Here is a 22,739-nt window from a genome sequence, read left to right as displayed (position 1 = left end):
CTGTCTATCGAATGACTTTAAAATATTATCAAATTCTCTCTCATAGCTAGCCCAAGCTATGTGTATTCTTTCATAGGGCAGGTCGACAACAAAAGTAATAAAATACATACTTCTAACCAAGTACCTATCAGTACCATTGGTATAGCCGTATCATGACCTTATTTGATATATACACTCAATCTATGAAACCACAAAAGAGATTCTGACCTGAATTGGTGCAACATCATTCACTAAGCAACCCATTAATGTTATGAAAATTATATCAGCTATAATTTTTCTCAAGATTGCACTATTCATTATCTAGTCAACTCTTTAAACATTTAACTTCTTATTGTCAAACCAGTCCAGATATTGCTTATACCACATAAGTACTATTTTTTTTTACTATAGTTACTAACCTTACTCAACCCCTTCAAATAGGATCACATATTCCTTTCATAAATATATTATTTCCACCTTAATATCAGATTTAATTAAAATCCAACCCATACACGACACACCAATTATTAATGTGAGGAACTACGCACGAGTCATCACATAAATGAGAGTGAATGTAGTGAAGTGATAAGAATCAAAACGGCATCAAGTATGCACGATAGAGATCCAAGAAGTGAAGATTCTTCCTAAAAGTCACTATAGCCTCTCGTAGATAAGTACAGACGTCTCCGTACCTATCCTCAAGACTCTATTTAGACTTGACTTGTATATACGTGAGACCTATGAAACTGGGGCTCTGATATCATTTTGTCACGACCCAAAAATGGGAGTGATGGCACTCGTCTTTTCCACCCAAGACAAGTCAGCCTAAAACTCAACCATTACAATAAAGTGCGGAAGTAAAATATAAGTAACTTAATAAAATGCCCAAAACCTGGTAGTCACGTGTACAAGCCTCTAAAGTATTACAATTGATTCAAAAGAAAACTCAAGTCTCAAATGAACTTGTTTCTAGAATAGGACAAGATCATAATTAAGGAGAAGAAAGTCTGCTGCGATGGAAACAGCTACCTGACAAATCTCCAAGAAGCCTCGGAAAAGAAGAGAATGACAAGTACAACAAAAATCCAGGCTCATAACCTACAAAAATTTGTAGAAGCAAGGGGTGAGTACCAAATCACACGGTACTCAGCAAGTAAACGTCTAAACAAAAGCTAAGGGAATGAAATACGGGTACTCCTACCACCCCCAACCGAACCTCCACAACTACAACCTGCATAAACATCAGCCCAACCTAACAACTCACAGTTTACATAGAACGTAACTCAACAAAAACATCTAGACAAATTACACATCATCCACAACAACACTTTAACAAATTGCATATCCTCCACAACAACACTTTAACAAATTACATATTCGCAATAACAAGCTCAGTATTCAACAATCACAAGTTCCGCAAAAAGGCAATCACTAGATCAGCAAAACATAATATCAAGTTCACTAATGATAAGTATGTGCAATGTAATGGAATGCAATGTCAAGTATAATGATGCATGTCTGACCTAGTGATACACACCCGCTGTCTCTCAGTCCGAGACCCATGGGGGACATATCTGTCCATGCATCTGTCGCGGCGCACGACACGACCCTCGATAACAGTAACCATCGCGGTGCGCGATACGTCCCTCGAAATATAGTATCCATCGCGGCGCGTGATACATCCCTCGAAATATAGTATCCATCGCGGCGAGCGATACGTCCCTCGAAATGGTACATCCTCTTTAAGTTATCATCCTTTCTCAATGCACATAATACTTTCACAACCATGTCTCAGAATAATGCAATGACATGTTCACACAAATAATGAGAAGATGACCATTTTCATAACATTGCACAGTTCACAACCACACAAGCATGAAATCACATCAACATTGATTCAACAAGCCATCAAACTATTCTCAACACATCACACATAAATAATTAATCACATCGCCTTTTGTTATCCCTTTTATTTCATCATTAGAATTAATCAATGTGGACAAGTCAACCCATCACCAATCCCGTTACTCCCAAACATATACCACAAGGAAATACACGCATACCATACACTTAACAAGAGTTTAGAAATCCACTTGCCTCAATCAATCAAGAATTACTCCAAAACATGATCCTTCCCCTTTCGTTGAACTCCCAACTCAAAGCAATCTATTCAAATAAATGATCATAATAAGATTTCAAAATTAACAACACCCATTATTATGATCCCTAGGTTAACTTCAAGATTGAACCTATGTCCACAAGGACATAACATAATTTTTTTATTAAAAATGTTTTACTCATATCAAAGATCCCAAATTCATAACACGTACAAAACTTATATGAGCAAAATATTTGACCATAGCATTGAAAACATACAGACGTTAAGCACGGGGATTTCCAGATCATAAGCTTTAACCCATTTAATAAGGAATGTATTATAATTTATGATATATAAAAAAAGTCACAAGTAAGATGAAAGAATCTGCCATGCATTTTCTCAAAATTAAAAAATATCTACATCCCTTAGTATATAGAAATTATTATAATACAATTAAATATTAAAGTATCTACCACAAGATCCTATAGTGTCTAGCTCTAAAACAAATCCAACATTGTCATCTAACATATCTTCTAATTATTTATATATTTATTAACTTTTACATAATTGCTTTTGATGTTAGCCTCAATTTACCAATTAAAACAAAATTATCCAAGTATTAGAAAGGTAATGATTATAACAAGTTTTTTTACCTGAAGCTCCCGTGATTACTCTTCAAATTGTAAGTCCGCCGCAGATAAATTCTTTCGAGTTACGTTTATTCTCTTATTTTATTTTATGTTTCCTTTCTAAAAGAAACCCTACCTACTTATTTTAATATTAAATAAGTTATTGACTTGATCCATTAACCAATAACTAATAAAATTTAATTATTTAATAAATATCCGCTAACTAAATACCCGTAGTTATCGAATAATTTAAATTTCTAAAAATTATATTTCGGGTCATTACAAGTTACAACATAATATAATACATAAATTATAATGAATAATGAAGAATTCGCAGTAGACGAAAAAACATATGAAAATCAAGACGGAATGATAATAAAAATAATATTTTCAAATCTAGGAAGAAGATATAAAAAAATAGGAAATAATCTATACTTGATGTTAGAAAAAGAAACAGCAAAATTAGAAGATAGTTTAAAATATATGATATGAATAACAAAAGAAAATAAAGAAATAGACAAATCAAAAAAAATTGAAAAAATAAAAATACAAGCAAAAGAAGAAGTACAACATTTAGAAGAAATAAAAAATACAAGAATAAGTGAATTAGAAAATGACTAAGCTAGGTTAAAATTATTATATGAAAATAAGCAAAAACAAAAGGAAAAAGATAAATAGCTTGAATTAACTAATGAAATAAAAGAAATGAAACTAAAATTAAATGAGGATATTGAGGTAAATGAAGTAAATGAAATAGATGAAAATGAAAATGACCAAAAATCAGAAATAAGTGACATAAGTGAGACATATACAGAAATCTTAGAACAAACAAATAAAATAAAAAATTAGAAATAAACACAGGAGATATAAATAGACCCAGTACGTCAAGAATAAAAACCCAGATAATAGTCCCTGAAATAGCCCTAGAAGTAGTCCTAGGTGGACACCACCAACTTATTATAAGAAAGTTATCAACAATCAGATAGAAATAATGCAATATGGAACAGTAGATTAAATAAAAATTGGATATCGAAACCAATAAGAAAACAATATTTTACAAAATTACCAGAACCATTTAGTACAAAAATAATAAAGCATTGGAATAATGAAGGAATGGCAGATACTTTATGTCACGACCCAAACCGGGTTGCGACTGGCACCCACACTTACCCTCCTATGTGAGCGAACCAACCAATCTAAACCTTAACATTTCAATGTAATAACAACAGAAAATAATGCGGAAGACTTAAACTCATTAATAAAACCAATTCAATAACTATTATTATCATCCCCAAAATCTGGAAGTCATCATCACAAGAACATCTACAATCAAATGACTAAACTAAGAGTATTCTAAAAGCTAAAAATACATAAGAAGCTAGTCCATGCCGGAAGTTCAAGGCATCAAGACTTGAAGAAGAAGATCCAGTCCAAGCTAGAAGCATTAGCTCACCCTGAATTTCTGATGTAGTAAGACTTGCTTGAATTACTGTTGAGTTGAAAACGATGGCACGTTTGCTGTACTCCACAAATAAACAAGAAGAAAACATAAAAGTAGGGGTCAGTACAAAACACCTGTACTGAGTAGATATCATCGGCCAACTCAAAATAGGGGACAGTATATATCAATATTATCGTAAATCAACTATAAAACTCAACATGTAGCCACAACAAGTATTATAATCATCAATAAGTACCATCAAGTTCATCCATGAGGGCTCAAGCCTCAACACCATACTCATTTGGGAATTATGTTCATTAGATTTAGTATATTATCATCTTTCAAGATTCATTATCTTTAATTCTCTTGTGTCGGTACGTGACACTCCGATCCCTCATATTCATTATTCCTCTTGTGTCGGTACGTGACACTCCGATCCCTCATATTCATTATTCCTCTTGTGTCGGTACTTGACACTCCGATCCCCTAAATCAACGTGTCGATTCGTGACACCCGATCCCCTAAATCTATGTGTCGGTTTGTGACACCCGATCCCCTAATTCTACGTGTCGATTCGTGACACCCGATCCCCTAATTCTACGTGTCGGTTCGTGACACCCGATCCCCTAATTCTACGTGTCGGTTCGTGACACCCGATCCCCTAATTCTACGTGTCGGTTCGTGACACCCGATCCACTAATTCTACGTGTCCGTTCGTGACACCCGATACCCTAATTCTACATGTCGGTTCGTGACACCCGATCCCCAAATTCTACGTGTCAGTTCGTGACACCCGATCCCCTACATGTGTCGGTACGTGACACTTCGATCCACTAATATCATTCTGTCAATCATCAGGCCTTCTCTATACCAAGGCATCATCAATCCCATTACTTTAATTCATCAAACGTTCTTCTATACCAAGGCATCATCATTAATAATGTATATTAAAGTTTCCTTTCAAGATTTGGGATTCAATATTTTCATCATGCTCATCTTATCACAATCACACAATCATATTCATGCAAACATACAATTAAGCATATAGTAGGGTTTACAATACTACCAATACATATCATTCTCTATTAAGAGTTTACTATGAAAGCATGAAAACCATAACCTACCTCCACCGAAGAATTGGAATCAACAAGCAATCTCCCAAGCTTTGATATTCTTCTTCCTCGTTCGACTCTCTCTCTCTCTCAATCGATCAATCTATCCCTCTCTTTTCTTTTCTCTTTTCTTATTCAAAACCCTCTTTCTTTTACCCCAAATTAACATATAATTAAGAATAAAAGATGGCAATAATACCCCACTAATTAACTTAGGGTTACCTCTTTTAACCCCCAAGAATTTGAGTTATTAATATAAACCCACGAAATCTATAACTAAGGAAAGAATAGTCCCAAAACGTCCCTTAAAACGTGTAAGGAAATCCGATTCTGCCTGGGATTTGCACAACTTGTGACGGGCCGTCGTGCCTGCGATGGTCCGTCCTGCAGGTCGTCGCAGAGTTCAGAGACCCAATATTTCCACCAAGGGTCTGTGACGGTCCGTCCTGCCATTCCGTCACAAAGTTCAGAGAGTCGATTTTTAGTACCCAATTTAAGATTTTCTAAGTGTTTTGAAACGAGACCCTGCGACGGTCCGTTGTGCCCTTGACGGTCCGTCGTGGGGTCCGTCGCTTCTGCCAGGTTTTCCAGAATTGAAGTCTGTTGCTCAAAACGACTAAACGGGTCATTACATTAGATACCAATTTACCCATCGTTCGTCCCCGAACGATCAAAAGAAGGAAAACAAGGGCGAAAAGGAGTACCTGAATCTGTAAACAGATGTGGGTATTTTTCTCGCATATCCGCCTCCTTCTCCCAAGTGGCTTCTTCAACCGGTCGATTCTTCCATTGCACCTGGATGGATGCAATCTCTCTTGACCTCAACTTCTGAACTTCTCTATCTAAAATAGCAACAGGCTCCTCCTCATAAGACAAGTTCTCATCAAGCAAAACTGAATCCCAACGGATAATGTAGTTTCCATCCCCATGGTATCTTTTCAACATCGACACATGGAATACCGGATGTACTCCGGACAGCCCTGGAGGCAAGGCTAACTCATAAGCCACCTCTCCTACTCGCTTAAGTATTTCAAATGGTCCAATGTACCTTGGACTTAGTTTACCCCTTTTACCAAACCGCATCACCCCTTTCATGGGTGAAACTTTCAACAAGACTTGTTCACCTTCCATGAACTCTAAGTCTCTAACCTTTCGATCTGCATATTCTTTTTGTCTACTTTGCGCCGCTAGAAGCTTTTCTTGAATAGACCTCACTTTTTCCATCGAATCCCTCAAGAGATCAGTACCCCAAGGTCTGACCTCGAACGCATCAAACCAACCAATGGGAGACCTACATCTCCTACCATACAATGCTTCAAATGGGGCCATATCAATGCTTGAGTGATAGCTGTTATTGTATGAAAACTCCGCTAAGGGTAAGAAGTTATCCCAATGACCACCAAACTCTATCTCACACGCACGAAGCATATCCTCCAACACTTGAATCGTTCTCTCAGACTTACCATCGGTCTGGGGATGGAACGCAGTACTAAGGTCCAACCTAGTACCCAATTCTGCATGCAATGTTTTCCAAAACTTAGAAGTAAACTGCGTACCTCTATCTGATATGATGGATAGTGGAACCCCATGCAATCGCACCACTTCCGAGATGTAAAGTTTGGCTAACTTTTCTGCATTGTAAGTCACCTTGAACGGTGAAATGAGCAGATTTAGTTAACCTATCAACAATCACCCAAATGGAGTCATACTTACCCATTGTCTTCGGAAGACCAACCACAAAATCCATTGCAATTCTTTCCCACTTCCATTCCGGAATGGGCATTCTCTGAAGTGTTCCTCCGGGCCTTTGGTGTTCATACTTTTCTTGTTGACAGTTTGGACATTTGGCAATAAAATCCACAATGCCACGCTTCATTCTACTCCACCAAAAGTGTTGCTTTAGGTCATGATACATCTTGGTTGCGCCCGGATGTATAGAATACCTTGAACTATGAGCCTCTGTCAGAATAGTATTGATCAAATCATCGACGCGGGGTACACATACCCTTCCCTTGATTCTCAAAACACCTTCCTCATCGATTTGTGCTTCCTTAGCCTCTCCTCGCAATACTTTATCTTGAATTCTGCGCAGTTTCTCATCAAGTCATTAGCTAGAGTCTGAACCTCTCTAGCCAATGGGCTTCTAGAAGCTTGCAAGTGAGCTAGACTTCCCATTCCTCCCGCCTTCCTACTTAAAGCATCCGCTACAACATTCGCCTTCCCTGGATGATACAAGATAGTGTTATCGTAGTCCTTTAGTAACTCCATCCATCTCCTCTGTCTTAAGTTCAAATCTTTCTGAGTGAAGACATACTGAAGGCTACGATGATCCGTATAGATCTCACACTTAACCCCATATAAATAGTGTCTCCATAGTTTTAATGCAAACACTACCGCGGCCAATTCCAAATCATGAGTGGGATAGTTACGTTCATGCACTTTTAATTGTCTTGAAGCATAAGCAATCACACTCTTCTCTTGCATTAGTACTGCACCCAAACCAGAATAGGATGCATCACAATAAACGATGAAGTTCTTACCCTCTACTGGCAAGGTAAGGATAGGTGCGGTAGTCAACAAAGTCTTGAGCTTCTGAAAGCTTTCCTCACATTCATCCGACCATACAAATGGGACATTCTGCTTAGTCAAGTTCGTCAATTGGGAAGCAATAGAAGAGAATCCCTTGACAAATCGGCGGTAGTAGCTAGCTAACCCAACAAAGCTCCTTATTTCTGACACATTAGTGGGTCTTACCCAATTCTTCATTGTCTCAATCTTAGAAGGATCCACCATCACTCCATCCTTAGAAACCACGTGCCCCAAGAAGGACACCGCATCTATCCAAAACTCACACTTAGAGAACTTGGCATAAAGCTTTTTCTCCCTCAACATTTCCAATACCATTCTCAAATGCTCTTCATGTTACTTCTTGCTCTTTGAGTATACCAATATATCATCAATAAATACGATCACGAAGAGGTCCAAATATGGCTTAAAAATCCCGTTCATCAAGCTCATGAACGCAGCAGGGGCATTCGTAAGACCAAAGGACATCACTACAAGTTCGTAATGCCCATACCTCGTTTGAAAAGCAGTCTTTGGCACATCCGTTACCCGTATTTTCAATTGATGATAACCGGATCTCAAGTCAATCTTAGAGAAGACACAATCACCTTGTAACTGATCGAACAAATCATCAATGCGGGGAAGAGGGTACTTGTTCTTAATAGTTACTTTATTCAGTTGTCTGTAGTCTATGCACATCCGAAAACTCCCATCCTTCTTCTTTACAAACAAAACCGGAGCACCCCAAGGAGATGCACTTGGTCTAATGAAGCCTTTGTTCAATAACTCTTGAAGTTGTGCTTTTAACTCTCTTAACTCCGCGGGAGCCATTCTATAAGGGGGTATAGAAATGGGGCGAGTACCGGGTTCAAGATCAATACAGAAGTCAATATCCCTATCCTGTGGCATACCAGGAAGATCTGTAGGGAAAACATCCAGAAACTCACGAACTACTGAAACCGACTCAATCGAAGGTACTTGGGTAGTGTCATCCTTGAGATGTGCCAAGAAAGCTAAACACCCTTTACTAATCATTTTCTTAGCACGAAGAAAGGAGACGATGCGGACCGGATTGGAAGTGTAGTCACCCTCCCACACTAATAGATCTGTCCCAGGCTTGGCTGACGTCACGGTTTTAGCATTACAATCCAAGATTGCAAAATTTAGTGAAAGCCAAGTCATACCCAGAATTACATCGAAGTCAACAATTTCTTGAAAGGATTTTGCCGTAGCCGCTACCTGTAAGGCTGAAATCCGCAACTCTGACCTCAACCCTTTCACAAAACGACGAATCCGCTTTTGTGGACAGAAACAAAGTTGAGTGGCATATCTTGATAGTGCACAAAACTTAGCCTCATATGCATTGACCGACATCCTACCTTGCTCTAGGCTCAAGAACTCATCCCTTTTCCTATGCCTCAAAGTCCGGGGGATATACTTCTCCATAAACAAGCTAGAGAATTAGGCCCAAGTCATAGGTGGTGCCTCCGTTGGTTGACACTCAACATGTGACCGCCACCACATTTTGGCATTCCCTTGAAACTGATAACTCACGAACTCAACACCAATCCGTTCTACTATACCCATCTTGTGTAGTAGCTCATGACAGTCAACCAGAAAATCGTAAGCATCCTCAGATTCAGCATCCTTGAAGACTGGAGGTTTCAATTTCAAGAACTTACTGAAAAGTTCATGCTGATCACTTGTCATTATGGGCCCAGTAGTCAGACGTGGAAACATGCCTATGTCCAATGAGGCATCCATACGAGGAGCCATAGTGGTTGCATGTTGTACCTCTGAAACCGGAGGTGTTTGTGCAGAAAACACTGGAGGGGCCTGACCCTGATCAGACAACCCACTAAGATAAGCGAGAACCTGATTGATCATCTCTGGGGTAGGTTGGGGTGGAAATTCCTCATTTTGCACTTGTTCATTCTCCCCTTCCTCACCCTCTCTTACCACTTCCTCAGTCGGTGGAGGAGTCACCGCCCTAGTATCAGACGGGCTAGGTGCTCGTCCTCTTCCTCTAGAGGACGTCCTCCCACGACCTCTACCACGGCCTCTTGCCGCTACTATTCCTCGAGCTACAGCCCAGTGGCTGGCTCAGACGCTTCTTGTCTTGCCGATGTTGGTGTTGGCGCAGTCGTTGCTCTAGTTCTAACCATCCGCGAAATAGAGTGAAGATGGTCAGATACCAATTTGTATCACCTAGATACCAATTGGACTCAAGTAGTAGCACGAAAGAAAGAATGAAAGAGTGAAATTTTTCCTAAAGTCTTATAGCCTCTCAAGGAAAAGTAAAGGCGTCCCCCTACCGTTCCTTAAGACTCTACTAGACCTGTTCTTGTGTGATGAGACCAACGAACCTAATGCTCTGATACCAACTTTGTCACGACCCAAATCAGGTTGCGACTGGCACCCACACTTACCCTCCTATGTGAGCGAACCAACCAATCTAAACCTTAACATTTCAATGTAATAACAACATAAAATAATGCGGAAGACTTAAACTCATTAATAAAACCAATTCAATAACTATTATTATCATCCCCAAAATCTGGAAGTCATCATCACAAGAACATCTACAATCAAATGACTAAACTAAGAGTATTCTAAACGCTAAAAATACATAAGAAGCTAGTCCATGCTGGAAGTTCAAGGCATCAAGACTTGAAGAAGAAGATCCAGTCCAAGCTAGAAGCATTAGCTCACCCTGAAATTCCGATGTAGTAAGACTGGCTTGAATTACTTTTGAGTTGAAGACGATGGCACGTTTGTTGTACTCCACAAATAAACAAGAAGAAAACATAAAAGTAGGGGTCAGTACAAAACACGGGTACTGAGTAGATATCATCGGCCAACTCAAAATAGGGGACAGTATATATCAATATTATCGTAAATCAACTATAAAACTCAACATGTAGCCACAACAAGTATTATAATCATCAATAAGTACCATCAAGTTCATCCATGAGGGCTCAAGCCTCAACACCATACTCATTTGGGAATTATGTTCATTAGATTGAGTATATTATCATCTTTCAAGATTCATTATCTTTAATTCTCTTGTGTCGGTACGTGACACTCCGATCCCTCATATTCATTATTCCTCTTGTGTCGGTACGTGACACTCCAATCCCTCATATTCATTATTCCTCTTATGTCGGTACGTGACACTCCGATCCCTCATATTCATTATTCCTCTTGTGTCGGTACGTGACACTCCGATCCCCTAAATCTACGTGTGGGTTCGTGACACCCGATCCCCTAAATCTACGTGTCGGTTCGTGACACTCGATCCCCTAATTCTATGTGTCGGTTCGTGACACCCGATCCCCTAATTCTACGTGTCGGTTCGTGACACCCGATCCCCTAATTCTACGTGTCGGTTCGTGACACCCGATCCCCTAATTCTATGTGTCGGTTCGTGACACCCGATCCCCTAATTCCACGTGTCGGTTCTTGACACCCGATCCCCTAATTTTACGTGTCGGTTCGTGACACCCGATCCCCTACATGTGTCGGTACGTGACACTCCGATCCACTAATATCATTCTGTAAATCATCAGGCCTTCTCTATACCAAGGCATCATCAATCCCATTACTTTAATTCATCAAGCCTTCTTCTATACCAAGGCATCATCATTAATAATGTATATTTAAGTTTCCTTTCAAGATTTGAGATTCAATATTTTCATCATGCTCATCTTATCACAATCACACAATCATATTCATGAAAACATACAATTAAGCATATAGTAGGGTTTACAATACTACCAATACATATCATTCTCTATTAAGAGTTTACTATGAAAGCATGAAAACCATAACCTACCTCCACCGAAGAATTGGAATCAACAAGCAATCTCCCAAGCATTGATATTCTTCTTCCTCGTTCGACTCTCTCTCTCTCTCAATCGATCAATCTATCCCTCTCTTTTCTTTTCTCTTTTCTTATTCAAAACCCTCTTTCTTTTACCCCAAATTAACATATAATTAAGAATAAAAGATGGCAATAATACCCCACTAATTAACTTAGGGTTACCTCTTTTAACCCCCAAGAATTTGAGTTATTAATATAAACCCACGAAATCTATAATTAAGGAAAGAATAGTCCCAAAACGTCCCTTAAAACGTGTAAGGAAATCCGATTCTGCCTGGGATTTGCGCAACTTGTGACGGGCCGTCGTGCCTGCGACGGTCCGTCCTGCAGGTCGTCGCAGAGTTCAGAGACCCAATATTTCCACCAAGGGTCTGTGACGGTCCGTCACACCTGTGACGGTCAGTCCTGCCATTCCGTCACAAAGTTCAGAGAGTCGATTTTTAGTACCCAATTTAAGATTTTCTAAGTGTTTTGAAACGAGACCCTGCGACGGTCCGTCGTGCCCTTGACGGTCCGTCGTGGGGTCCGTCGCTTTGGCCAGTTTTTCCAGAATTGAAGTCTGTTGCTCAAAACGGCTAAACGGGTCGTTACATTTTAGGAGCTAGAATAAAATTTCTATCTCAATGGTTTACACAATTATGTGAGAACCAAAAAGAAAAATTAAAAATGGAAAAAGTACTACATAAAAATTTATCATGTTGTAAAAATAAAATGGCACCACAATTTGGGTGTACAAATAAAAAACAAAAATCCAAAAGATATAAAAATTATAGAAAAAATAAAACTAAGTATAAATATAAACAACCATGACGAAGGTATTATATAAAAAACTATAAAATGAAAAGACCATGTAGACCTAAAAGAAAAATATCTCAATGTACATGTTACAATTGCGGAAAGATAGGACACATAGCAAAAGACTGTAAATTACCTAAAAATCAAAAGAGAAAACAAATTGCAGAAATAGTTATAGATGATGACAAATATATGCAAATAGAATACATAAACTATGAGTTAAGTGAAAACGATAGTATATATGAAGTATCAGATATAGAAACTGAAAATGAAGAAGAAAATCTAGATAATGAAATAGAAGAAGAAGAAATATAATGTCTCAAAATGAAATAATATCTAAAGAAAATTATGAAGATGAAGAATCATCACACCAAAAAATTATCTTTGATAATACACTTTTTGAACAAATAAAAGGAAAAGAATTAGATTTAAGTGTTGAAAAAATACTTAACATACCTATACAAAAAAAACTGGTTTAAAAGGCAGAAAGAAGACTACTATGTAGTTAGTCAAAAAGAACACATCATAGACGGTAAATATACAAGCGGAAAAGCATATATACCTATAATAAACAAACGGATAATAAATAAAGAAATACAAAACATAAAAAATAAAGACGCTATAAAATATGTACATTTAGGAGGAACAGAAATACTAATAAAAGCTTGTTTCAGAGAAGGAATAGATACGCCCATTGAAATACATTTAGCAGATGATAGAATAAAACATCCTATAGAAAAAAGTTTAATAAGTGCAGTTAAAGGAAATTTAATATACCAAAAATTTAAATTTATAATAAGTGTCAGATATACAGAAGCATTAACAGATACAAATATAGATAAATCATTAGTATTATATTGGAAAATGTCAGGAATAGAGTTAGCACCAGGAAGTAAGGTATTCACAGCAAGATGTAAAAATCTATATTTATTAACAACAAAACATAAAATAACAGCAAGAAATAAAATTGAAAAAATAAAAATAGAAAATCCTTTTGAAAGAATAATTACGGTAATAGATAATAATGACTGTAGTTATAAAGAAATGGATACAGAAGAAGAATTGGAGATAGTAAAAGAAAGATTAAGCACCTCAAGCGTACCAAATACATTAACAAGAGCTTCCTCATCAAGAATGAGTTCATCTAAAAGAAAATATGAAATATCACAAGATTTAGAAGAAATGACAAAATATCATTATTTTATAACAGGATAATGGACCAGAGAAAATATAAAATCTTGATAAACACAGGACAAGAAGAAAATCATATAACAAGAGAACTAGTATTAGAAGAAGAAATTATGAAAACATGACACATATGCCCTGGATTACCTAGTGAAATAGTAAATATAAATGAAGAAACAACAGAAAAAGAAATAAGTATAGGAGGAATTCCTTTAAAAATACAATTTAAGATATATGAAGGAAATCATAATATCACATTAGGAATAAAATGGTTAGAAAAGGTTAAACCATACAGCATAGAAAATGAACAATTAACAATAACTTGCAAAAATAAGAAAATAATTATAAAAAGAACCAAATGATTAATGAAAATATTTATACTTGCAAAAATTATTGTAGAAGGATATTACAACAGATATTATACGCCTATGCTAGATACATGAGCAAAAGCAAATATATGTAAATATAATTGCTTACCAGAAGATAAATGGGAAAAATGAAAAACACCTATGGTAGTAACAAGATTTAATAATGAAGGAAGTATGATCAAATATAAAGCAAAAATTATAAAAATACAAATATGGGATAAAATACTAACAATAGAAGAAATGTATAATTTCGAATTTACCACGAAGGATATGTTATTAGGAATGCTATTTTTAGATAAATTTTACCCACACATAATAACAAAAACACACTGGTTGCTTACTACGCCATGTGGCCATAAAATAGGAGCAAAAAGAGTAAAATATAAACAACGAAAATCTATAGAATGGATTAAAGGCAGTGAAAAAATAAACCAGGAGATTGAAAATATAAGTGAAAAACAAATATCACAACTAGAAATCATTATATTTGCAATAGACAAAGTTAAAATATATAATGAACAACTAGAACAATTATATAATGAAGACCCATTACAAGGATGGGAAAAACATAAAACAAAAGTAAAAATTGAACTAATAAATGAAAATAGTATAATAACACAAAAACCGTTAAAATATAACATTGATGATTTACAAGAATTTAAAATACATATAAATGAATTACTAGAAAAAAATTATATACAAGAAAGTAATAGTAAACATACAAGCCCAACATTTATAGTTATAAAACACAGCGAACAAGAAAGAGGTAAAAGTAGAATGGTTATTGACTACAGAAATTTAAATGCCAAAACTAAAACATATAACTATCCAATACCTAATAAAATACTTAAAATAAGACAAATACAAGGATACAACTATTTTAGCAAATTTGACTGTAAATCAGGATTTTACCATCTAAAACTAGAAGAAGAATCAAAACAATTAACAGCATTTACAGTACCACAAGGATTTTATGAAGGGAATGTATTACCATTTGGATATAAAAATGCACCAGGTTGATATCAACATTTTATGGATAACTGTTTTAACCAGCTAGAAAATTGTGTTATATATAAATATGATATATTATTATATTCTAAAACACAAGATGAACATATAAGATTATTAGAAAAATATATACATATAATCAAACACTCAAGTATAAGCTTAAGTAAAAGTAAAACAAAAATTATGAAACGACAGATAGAATTTCTAGGAATACAAATATATAAAAATGGAATAAAAATGCAAACTCATAGTGTACAAAAAATAATTACTATTGATGAAAATATAGATACAAAAAAGAAATTGCAATCATTCTTAGGATTAGTAAATCAAGTAAGGGAATATATACCAAAATTAGCAGAATATTTAAAACCATTATACAAAAAATCAAAAAAGATATTGAATATCATTTTGACAACAAAGATAAAGAACACATAAAAAATATTAAAAATTATGCAAAAAATTACCAAAATTATATTTTCCTGATGAAAGTAGAACATTCACATATATAATTGAAACAGATTCAAGTGACCACAGTTATGGAGGAGTACTAATATAAATATGACAAAGAAAAGGTAGAACACCATTGCAGGTATTGCTCAGGTTCATATAGTGAGGCACAAACAAAATGGAAAATAAACAGAAAGGAATTATTTGCATTATATAAATGTTTATTAGCATTTGAACCATATATAGTTTACAATAAATTTATTGTAAGAACAGATAACACACAAGTAAAATGGTGGATAACAAAAAAGTTAGATGATTCAGTTAAAACGCAAGAAATAAGGAGATTAGTATTGAATATATTAAATTTTACATTTACAATTGAAATTATAAAAACTAATGAAAATCTTGTTGTAGACTACCTATCAAGAAAAAGGAACTCAAACTGAAGCAGATACAGTAGAAGAAATACTCAAAGTCATTACTACACTTTCTACGAAGGTGGACAGTATGGGAAAAGAGTTACAAAATCTAAAAGCTAATAGTCAGCAGCATGACTATAAATATGCGGAGCTACGCCAACATGCAAAGTTACGTCGATCGGAAGATGCTAAAATTCCAGAGGTACAAGGAGATGTTGGGAAACTCCTTAAAACCCATAACGTTAACATTACTAATGTTGCAGGTACAAGTACAGCAGCTATGGAAAAAACTACATCAAAAAATACAAACTTAAATAGCTTATTTACAAAACCATTTATTCCAAAGGCACAGATAGTAGATACCTCAGCACCACAAACATCTACATATGCAGCAAGACTACACAAAGAAAAGAAAATATATAACCATATATCCCAAACTTACATTGAAAACCTATACAAAATCCAAAACTTTTTAAATCTTAAACCCAAATCTACCACGACCACAGAAAAAACCCAGAATTATTTAACCCAAAAATTACAAGGCTATAATAAGTTAATTGCACAACCTAAAACCAATCCAAACTTAGTTAAAACCTGTTAGAGTTATGGATTACTTAATACGGTACATACATATGATGGTACAGAGATAAGTGGAATCCCAGAGATCCACAAAGCCTTATTAATATACAAAAGAATTACAAAAAGAAATTATTTTTTTAGAAAATTTTATACAGCACCAGCTGAAATACTTTATGATGAGATAAAACCTATAATCCAGATAGTGAAAATTGGATTAACGCGAGAAATGATAATACCGAAAGACATAGGGCAACAGCCAGAGATACCAAAAGTTGAGTGTAACGACCTGTTTAGTCGTTTTGAGCAGCAGATTTCAATTCAGGAAAACCTGGCAGAAGCGACGGACCCCACGACGGACCGTCGCAGGGTCTCGTTTCAAAACACTTAGAAAATCTATAATTGGGTACTGAAAATCGACTCTCTGAACTTCGTGATGGAATGGCAGGAGGGACCGTCACAGACTCTGGTGGAAATTGAGTCTCTGAATCTTGCGACGACCTGCAGGATGGACCGTCGCAGGCATGACGGGCCGTCGCAGGTTGCGTAATCCCAGTCTGAGTTGGATTTCTTTATATGTTTTAAGGGACGTGTTTGACAATTCCTGCTTTAATTATAAAGTTAGTGGGTTAATGTTAATAAGTCTAATTACTTAGGGGTTAAAAGAGGTAACCTTAAGTTAATTAGTGGATTATTATTGTCATCTTTTATTCTTAATTATATACTAATTAGGGTAAAAGAAAGAGGGTTGGAATAAGATAATTTGAAAACACAAGAGAGGGAGAAAACGAACGAACTGGGAGAGAAGTAGAACAAAGCTTTGGGAATTTGCTTGCTTGATCACTAGTCTTCGTTGGAGGTAGGTTATGGTTTCTCTTACGATATTCGTAGTAAACTCTTAATAGCGAATGATATGTATTGATAATATTGTAAACCCTGCTATGTGCTTAATTGTATGCTTGCATGAATGTAATTATATAATTGTGATTATATAAACATGATGAAGTTATTGAATCCCAAATCTTGCAAAACCCAAATCTCTTTGTTAATGACAAGGCCTTGGTATAAAAGAAGGCGTGATGAACTAAAATTATGAGATTGATGATGCCTTGGTAAGAAAGAAGGCTTGGCGAATTGATAGAAGGAGATTAGGGGATCGGGTGTCACGAACCGATACGTAGATTTAGTGGATCGGGTGTCACGAACCGACACGTAGATTTAGGGGATCAGGTGTCACGAACCGACATGTAGAATTAGGGGATCAGGTGTCACGAACCGACACGTACATTTAGGGGATCGGGTGTCACGAACCGACACGTAGATTTAGGGGATCGGAGTGTCACGTTCCGACACATAGTAGTAGGGGATCGGAGTGTCATGTACCGACACAAGAGAAATAAAGATAATGAATCTTGAAAGATGTTAATATACTCAATCTAATGAACATAATTCCCAAATGAGTATGGTATTGAGGCTTGAGTCCTCATGTATGCACTTGACGGTAATTGTTAATGATATAGTGTTTGTTGTTGCTACAAGTTGAGTATCATAGTTGATTTTATGGTATTACTTGGTATATATTGATTTCTATTTTGAGTTGGCCGATGATATCTACTAAGTACCCGTGTTTTGTACTGACCCCCACTTTTATGTTTTCTTCTTGTTTATTTGTGGATTGCAGCAAACGTGCCGTCATCTTCGACTCAACAGTAACTCTAGCAAGTCTTCAGTACTCCGGATATCAGGGTGAGCTAATGCTTCTAGCTTGGACTGGATCATCCTCTTCATGTCTTGATGCCTTGAAGTTCCGGCATGGACTAGCTTTTATGTATTTTTAGCTTCTTAGAATACTCTTAGTTTAGTCATTTGATCGTAGATGTTCTTGTCATGATGACTTCCAGATTTTGGGGAATAATAGATGTTGAATTTTAGAAGTTAATGTATTGGTCTACATTTAATGATTTTAAGTCTTCCACATTACGTTCTGTTGATATTATATTGAAATGTTAAGGTTAGATTGGTTGGTTCGCTCACATAGGAGGGTAAGTGTGGGTGCCAGTCGCGGCCCGGATTTGGGTCGTGACAAACTTGGTATCAGAGCATTAGGTTCGTTGGTCTCATCACACAAGAACGAGTCTAGTAGAGTCTTAAGGAACGGTAGGGGGACGCCTTTACTTTTCTTTGAGAGGCTATATGACTTTAGGAAAATTCCATTCTTTCAGTCTTTCTTTCGTTTTACTACTTGAATCCAATTGGTATCTAGGTGATACAAATTGGTATCTGACCATCTTCACTCTCTTTCGCAGATGGTTAGAACTAGAGCAACGACTACGCCAACACCAACACCAGCACCGGCGGGACAAGGTGCGTCTGAGCCAGCCACTAGGGCTTTAGCTCGAGGAAGAGCAGCGGCAAGAGGCCGTGGTAGAGGTCGTGGGAGGACGTCATCTAGGGGAAGAGGACGAGCACCTTGCCCATGTGATACTAGGGCAGTGACTCCTCCACTGACTTAGGAGGTAATAAGAGAAGGGGAGGATGGGGAAAATGAAGAAGTGCAGAATGAGGGATTGCCACCCCAACCTACCCCAGAGATGATCAATCAGGTTCTCGCCTATCTCACTGGGTTTTCTGATCAAGGTCACGCACCTCCAGTGTTTTCTGCACCAACACCTCTGGTTTCAGAGGTACAACATGCAACCACTATGGCTCCTCGTATGGATGCCTCATTAGATATAGGCACGTTTCCACGTCTGACTACTGGGCCTATCATGACAAATGATCAACATGAACTTTTAAGTAAGTTCTTGAAATTGAAACATCCAGTCTTCAAGGGTGCTGAATCTGAGGATTCTTACGATTTTCTGGTTGACTGTCATGAGCTACTACACAATATGGGTATAGTAGAAGGGTTTGGTGTTGAGTTCGTGAGTTATCAGTTTCAAGGGAACGCCAAAATGTGGTGGCGGTCACATATTGAGTGTCAACCAACACAGGCACCATCTATGACTTGGGCCTCATTCTCTAGTTTGTTTATGGAGAAGTATATCCCCCGGACTTTGAGGGATAGGAAAAGGGATGAGTTCTTGAGCCTAGAGCAGGGTAGGATGTCGGTCAATGCATATGAGGCTAAGTTTCGTGCACTATCCAGATATGCCACTCAACTGTGTTTCAGTCCACAAGAGCGGATTCGTCGTTTTGTGAAGGGGTTGAGGTCAGAGTTGCGGATTTCAGCCTTACAGGTAGCGGCTACGGCAAAATCCTTCCAAGAAGTGGTAGATTTCGTGGTAGAGGTGGAAGGAGTGAAGCCAGATGAATTCACCATGGCGTCGACATCAAAGAGGTTTCAAAAGGGAGGAGAGTTTAATGGTTCTTACTCTAGAGGACAGGGTTCCGAAGGTTACTCAGTTCGACCCATTTAGTCTTCACTACAGACTGTAGTTGGGGGTCCACCTCAGACCGGTCAACACTTCTCTGAGAGACCTATGCTTGACTCTAGAGAGTGTTATGGATGTGGGGAGACGGGACATATTAGGAGGAATTGTCCCAAACAGAGTTATAGACCCCCAATAGCTAGAGGTAGAGGTGGTCATTGTAGAGGCTGTCATTCTGGAGGACGCAGTGGTCGAGGTAATGGTGGTCACCAAAATGGCCGGGGTGATGGGCAAACTGGAGACACTACATCACAACATGGTAGGGGCTATGGACAAACAAACGAAAGAGCCCATTGTTATGCTTTCCCTGAGAGATCGGAGGCGGAGACATCTGATGCTGTCATCACAAGTAATCTTTCGGTTTGTGATTGCATGGCTTTTGTATTGTTTTACCCTGGCTCTACATTTTCATATGTATCTTCCGCATTTGCTAATGGTCTAAATTTACATTGCGAATTACTTGATATACCTATTCGTGTTTCTACTCCGATGGGTGAGTCTGTGATAGTTGAAAAAGTATATAGGTCTTGTTTAGTGAATTTTGTGGGGAGCAACACTTATGTAGATTTGGTTATCTTAGAAATGGTTGATTTTGATGTAATCCTTTGTATGACTTGGCTTTCTCCGAATTTTGCGATCTTCGATTGTAATGCTAAAACGGTGACGTTAGCCAAGCCTGGGGCAAATCCGTTAGTGTGGGAGGGTGACTACAATTCCAATCCGGTGCGTATCATCTCCTTTCTTCGTGCTAAGAAAATGGTTAGTAAAGGGTGTTTAGCTTTCTTGTCACATCTCTAGGATGACACTACCCAAGTACCTTCGATTGAGTCAGTCTCGATAGTTCATGAGTTTTTGGATGTGTTTCCTGCTGATCTTCCTGGTATGTCACCAGATAGGGATATTGACTTCTGTATTGATCTTGAACCGGGTACTCGCCCCATTTCTATACCCCCTTATAGAACGGCTCCCACAGAGTTAAGAAAGTTAAAAGCACAACTTCAAGAGTTGTTGAGCAAAGGCTTCATTAAACAAAGTGCATCTCCTTGGTGTGCTCCAGTTTTGTTTGTGAAGAAGAAGGATGGGAGTTTTCGAATGTGTGTAGACTACAGACAACTAAACAAGATAACCATAAAGAACAAGTATCCTCTTCCTCGTATTGATGACTTGTTCGATCAGTTACAAGGTGCTTGTGTCTTCTCTAAGATTAACTTGAGATCCGGTTATCATCAATTGAAAATACGGGCAACGGATGTGCCAAAGACTGTTTTTCAAACGAGGTATGGGCATTACGAATTTGTAGTGATGTCTTTTGGTCTTACGAATGCCCCTGCTGCGTTCATGAGCTTGGTGAACGGGATTTTTAAGCCATATTTGGACCTCTTCGTGATCGTATTTATTGATGATATACTGATATACTCAAAGAGCAAGAAAGAACATGAGGAGCATTTGAGAATGGTATTGGAAATGTTAAGGGAGAAAAAGCTTTATGCCAAGTTCTCTATGTGTGAGTTTTGGCTAGATGTAGTGTCCTTCTTGGGGCACGTGATTTCTAAGGATGGAGTGATGGTGGATCCTTCTAAGATTGAGACAGTAAAGAATTGGGTAAGACCTACTAATGTGTCAGAAATAAGGAGCTTTGTTGGGTTAGCTAGCTACTACCGCCGATTTGTCAAGGGATTCTCTTCTATTGCTTCCCAACTGAGGAACTTGACTAAGCAAAATGTTCCATTTGTATGGTCGGATGAGTGTGAGGAAAGCTTTCAGAAGCTCAAGACTTTGTTGACAACCGCACCCATTCTCACCTTGCCAGTGGAAGGTAAGAATTTCATTGTCTATTGTGATGCATCTTATTCGGGTTTGGGTGCAGTGCTAATGCAAGAGAAGAATGTGATTGCCTATGCTTCAAGACAATTAAAGGTGCATGAATGTAACTATCCAACTCATGACTTGGAATTGGCCGCGGTAGTGTTTGCATTAAAGCAATGGAGACACTATTTATATGGGGTTAAGTGTGAGGTCTATACGGATCATCGTAGCCTACAGTATGTCTTTACTCAGAAAGATTTGAACTTGAGACAGAGGATATGGATGGAACTACTGAAGGACTACGACATCACTATTTTGTATCATCCGGGGAAGGCGAATGTTGTAGCGGATGCTTTAAGTAGAAAGGCAGGAAGCATGGGAAGTCTAGCTCACTTGCAAGCTTCTAGATGCCCATTGGCTAGAGAGGTTCAGACTCTAGCTAATGACTTGATGAGATTAGAAGTAAATGAGAAGGGAGGATTGTTGGCTTCTGTGAAGGCAAGATCTTCCTTTCTTGACAAGATTAAGGGAAGACAGTCGGATGATGAGAAACTACGCAGAATCCAAGATAAGGTATTGCGAGGAGAGGCTAAGGAAGCACAAATTGATGAGGAAGGTGTTTTGAGGATCAAGGGAAGGGTATGCGTACTCCGCGTCGATGATTTGATCAACACTATTCTGACAGAGGCTCATAGTTCAAGGTATTCTATACATCCTGGTGCAACCAAGATGTACCGTGACCTAAAGCAACACTTTTGGTGGGGTAGAATGAAGCGTGATATTGTGGATTTTATTGCCAAATGTCCAAACTGTCAACAAGTAAAGTATGAACACCAAAGGACTGGAGGAACACTTCAGAGGATGCCCATTCCGGAATGGAAATGGGAGAGAATCGCAATGGACTTCGTGGTTGGTCTTCCAAAGACGATGGGTAAGTACGACTCTATTTGGGTGATTGTTGATAGGTTAACTAAGTCTTCTCATTTTATTCCGGTTA

General features: G+C 37.6%; 1 pseudogene; it reads left to right on the top strand.

Moving 5' to 3' along the window:
- The first annotated feature begins 15,704 nt into the window (after nucleotides 1–15,704).
- Nucleotides 15,705–17,174, top strand: LOC138340667 (uncharacterized; annotated as a pseudogene).
- Nucleotides 17,175–22,739: the final 5,565 nt, after the last annotated feature.

The sequence above is a fragment of the Solanum lycopersicum genome, chromosome 12 (assembly GCF_036512215.1).
Source record: "Solanum lycopersicum chromosome 12, SLM_r2.1".
NCBI lineage: Eukaryota > Viridiplantae > Streptophyta > Magnoliopsida > Solanales > Solanaceae > Solanum > Solanum lycopersicum.
The sequence above is the reverse complement of the archived record's forward strand: the minus strand, read 5'-3'. Positions and strand labels throughout refer to the sequence as shown.